This window comes from Tripterygium wilfordii, chromosome 2 (assembly GCF_013401445.1).
Source record: "Tripterygium wilfordii isolate XIE 37 chromosome 2, ASM1340144v1, whole genome shotgun sequence".
Classification (NCBI taxonomy): domain Eukaryota; kingdom Viridiplantae; phylum Streptophyta; class Magnoliopsida; order Celastrales; family Celastraceae; genus Tripterygium; species Tripterygium wilfordii.
In genome coordinates this window covers 5307361-5312090 of record NC_052233.1, presented here as the reverse complement: position 1 = coordinate 5312090, position 4730 = coordinate 5307361, and the positions used below count along the sequence as shown (strand labels likewise).

The 4730-nt window shown below is 39.2% G+C and overlaps 1 pseudogene; it reads left to right on the top strand.

The window, feature by feature from the left end:
• Positions 1-3368: 3368 nt before the first annotated feature.
• Positions 3369-4730, top strand: LOC119982899 (annotated as a pseudogene).

Sequence of the window (4730 nt, the reverse complement as noted above, 5' to 3'; positions counted from 1 at the left end):
ATAACCTACACCAGAGAGCGTCCCCTGTGATGCACCTCATCTCAGTCGGTCTACAGGTACGTACCCGGTCTATGTATATATCATCCATCGTAAATCCATAACCAATAAATTGGGCTCCTATATGGGCCCCACAGTCTACATCAACCACCTCCAATCACCTCCAACCACTCCACTCCCAAAAACAATCCAATAATCATAATCAACTAAGAATATAAACAAACATATAACAAGCCGTATTTCCACCCCCGAAAACCGACAAAGCCACCATATAATAAGAGCCCGTGAAACCGGAACTCTAGAATCACAAATAAGAGTAAGGAAACCCCTACCTGAAAATCGGAATACCAATACCAAGCACGAGTCCCTGATTAACCCCCGACTCCGAAGTCAACTCGCTCCGAATTTCAATCTGGGTCACCGTCTACACCGGAAAACATAAAATACGAAAATCCAGTGAAAATATGTTCGGTCAACTATAAAAGTCAACGATCAAAGTCAACGGTCAAACAATATAAAACCGGTCAAATAGTGTAAAACCGGGTCAAACAGTGCCAAACCGGGTCAAACCGGTCAACACACCAGTCAACCGAGTCAACTCGGCCTGACTCGGTCAACTCGGCCGAAACCCATTCAACACAACCGCCGGCGATCCGGCCACCAAAACCGACCAAACCACACACCAAATTGAAGAGCTCGAAGAGATGAACTCATAGGTACCTGAATCAAGCCAAACCGTCGCCGGAATCGGCCGGATCGACCAAAGAAACCCACGGTGGGCGGAAACTTCAAACTCCGATATCTCCCTAACCACAGCTCCGATCGACGTGATTCCACTTGGGTTATACTCGTCTCACTCCTACGCTTCTTTTGGTACCAGCCCTGACCGTCATCGTCGCCGGAATCGGAAAATCGTCAGGAGAGAGAAACGTGCACGGGAGAGAGAAGAGTTGTGTGAGGAAGAGGGTGTATTTGCAAATAGTGAAAAATCTGGGTATTTAACTTATTTACTTAAAAATTCACTGTAGTCCCTGCAATTTTACCAAAATGCCACTCACCAAAAGTAAAAATCCAATTAACTTAAAAAAAATCATAATAAATCCAATTTAAATCCGATTTGAGTGATTCTTGCGTCAAAAATTTTCTTTTAAAATCCCCCACTTATGAAAAATATTTCCAGATTTTTATCTTAATTTAATTTTTATTCTCCCCAAATCCCGGTTCACGATCAACGAGGTTTACTCCACCTCGATCAATGCGTCAAAAAAACTATGAATAGTGTAAAAATAAGGTAAGGATATTACAGTCATAAACCCATCCATTTACAAGCTTCAATGGGATTCGTTTTACACAAAATCCCCAACTTGCAAATGCCTCTACCACAGAAATCCAAGAACACATTTCTTGTTGGATCATTTCCACAAACAACTTGTACGCATAATCACATAACCCATGTGTTGTGTTAAAATCCCTCAATTCAACAAACAACCCCAAAGCCAACTTTAAATCAAAAGTTTCGAGTACTTGATGCCTCATGCCAAGAAGTGGACAATCGGTTACAACATCAGCTTCAATGCTCTTGGCCGCAATCGGTATATCAACAGCAACCACAGTGGCTGGGTTGCCAACTCCACAGTTCGTTAACCCTTCATCCCCATTTGCAACCACCAGTTCGTCCATCACTAACCTTTCATCTTCATTCGGTAATACCGATTCTTTAAAGAATGGCATGTACCCAAAGCAACGATGAATGGCTTCTTTGAAGAGTGCCCAGTCATTCAAGACACGATGACAGTGATTTTTTTCTAGCATCTTGAACCATTTTAAGGCTTCACCCTCGAAGACTCATCGTACCGCAAATGGTCTTTCATTCAAGCGCACGCGTTGTTCTTCAAAGAATAACTCAACTATGCAAAGCCAGGCTAGGGGTTGAAATTAGGCAACTCCAACTGAACTTGAGAGGTGGAATTTGATCGTAGACAAGCACAACGATATGAAAATACGACGCTGAAAGTTAAATATGCCATAGATCTATGCTAGAATCGTTTCCTCTGATACCAATTGTTACACAATCGAGATGTAACTAGCCAAGGATATAAGAAACAATGCAGATAACAGCCCAAACAATGTAGATAACAACCCAATCAGTAGAATAGCTAGACAAAGGATTTATATATATATATATATATATATTTGATAAGAAATACAAGGATAAACTTCATAAGGAAGCACAAATGGATGCCTATTCGAGCGAGGCAGCTCTCCTACTCAACCAAAGCAACAACAGAAATATCATTCGACAACCTACCCTAATTGACATCCCAAAAGATATACTAATGCATAAGCTAATCTCAACCCTTAAAACTCTTTTCTCATCCAACACTGCAGTTTTAGGAAACCAACAGAAGAACGACGTTGCATGAAGTAGATTCGTGACAATCTATTAACTAAGATTGTGTTTGAATGTGATATAATTCAAATTTTGAATTTTCTATCTAATTCTATTTTATTGTCGATTAGCCTAACCAAGATCTTTGTCGGATTTAGGTTTTTTGGAATTATAATCATAATCGTAAATATTGATTAACTTTTTAAAATTGTTGAAATATCTTATTTCTCTGGGTTCATGGCTTCATTGAGTGATAGGACTATCACTTTTGCATCGTTGATGACGAGAAATGAGCTTGTTCCCTCTCTCTTTTTTAAAGAACAAAGAGGAAAATTTTAATTGATTATTCATTTTGTTCTTTTTACTATGATGTTTTGGTTCTAGTACACAAAAAATAATTTAATTTTCTTCGTGGATAATTTTAGATTGCATATATATAAAGACTGGTGATGTTTGAGCAACTCCTACATATTTCATTGATTTTTGCAGCTTTGCTAGTGAATTAATGGAAGATGACTACTTTGCTTTGGTTTGTCCATTTTTCTTTTTATTACTTGAGGCATAAAAATTATCTCTGATCTTGGTTTCAGGTTTTGAAATACTCTCTGTCAAAATCATCTGCGAAATCCCATTGGACATACTTTCAATAATCTTGTGTTCATTGAGAAGACGAATAGGGTATGTTGAAAGATGTTCCTCTACGTTCTAAGGTCTGTCTCTAAAGCCCGTTAAATTGTGGGTATAATAGAGCTGCCCTTCTTTGTCCTTGATGACACTGGATGTATGAATTGTGTTTCTGCTATATTCTATGCCCCAGTGCACTGTGAGCCTGCTACTCATTATGGGGTGCCTATTAAGTTAATGCATGATCTTTGCGAAGACGGTTGAGTTGCTTCTGTTTTTTTTTAAAAATAATTCATGTTTGGTAAGTCACTCTTATTATATTAGCTGGATAGTAGTATATTAGATCTTGTAGCTTAGCATGGAATATAAACCGAGTGTGTTGACACGAAAGTAAGAGTTGGGGAGACTACTAGGCCAAGGCACCTTTGCAAAGGTTTATTATGGGAGGGGCATTCGAACTAGTCAGAGCGTGGCAGTCAAATCAAGCGAGAGATATCTATCATGAGAATTGTTAGACACCCCAACATTGTGCAGCTGTATGAGGTAATGGCCACCAAAAGTAAGATTTAGTTTGTCATGGAATACGCTAAAGGTGGTGAACTGTTTAACAAGTTGGCTAAAGGAAGGTTGAAGGAGGATGTTGCAACTTGCAAGGACGTATTTTATACAGTTGGTTAATAAAGTTGATTTCTGTCATAGTAGGGGTGTATATCACCGAGATATAAAGCTTGAAAATCTATTGTTGGATGAGAATGAGGATCTAAATATCACTAATTTTGGGTTGAGTGCTCTTGCTGAATCCAAGCGACAGGATGGGCTTCTCCACACCACTTGTGGCACTGCTGCCTATATTGCTCTTGAAGGTATCAACAGTAAAGGCTATGATGGGGCTAAGGTAGACATTTGGTCTTGTGGGGTTGTCTTATATGTCTTGTTGGCAAGATATCTTTCATGATTCTAATTTGACGCAAATTTATAGGAAAATTGGCAAAGCTAAGTTCAAATGTCCTAATTGGTTTTCATCTAAGCACGTAAATTATTGTCCAAGATATTGGATCCAAACCCCAATACCAGAGTTTCTTTTGCTAAGGTCAAGGAAACTTCATGGTTCGGGAAAGGGTTGAGCTCCAAACAGAGTAAACCTGAACTAGAGAGGAGGCATGTTACTCGTTCAGATACAAAAGCTTATGGTCCTTCTAAAAGTAGCAATGTGGCTTCTGAGGCAAAAGAAGAACTAATCAAACCTTCAAATTGAAATGCTTTTGATATTGTTTCCCTTTCTGCCGGGTTTGATATCTCTACGTTATTTGAGGAGGATTATTTGCAGAAGGAAGCCAGATTTACTTCCAGACAACCTGCCACTGTTCTTATCTCTAAATTGGGAGGATTATTTGCAGAAGGAAGCCAGATTTACTTCCAGACAACCTGCCACTGTTCTTATCTCTAAATTGGAAGATGCTGCAAAGTTTGTCAACTTGAAGGTGACGAAGAGGGGTGGAGGTTTGTTGAAAATGGAGGGAGTAAGGAAGGTAGAAAAGGGATCTTGTTGATAGACATTGGGATCTTTGAAGTCACTCCCACTTTTCATTTGGTGGAGATGAAGAAATCAAATGGAGATACATTGGAATATCAGAAAATTTTGGAAGAAGAAATAACGCCTACTCTTCAAGATATTGTTTGGATTTGGCAAGGTGGGCAAGAACAACAGCAGCCCCAGTAA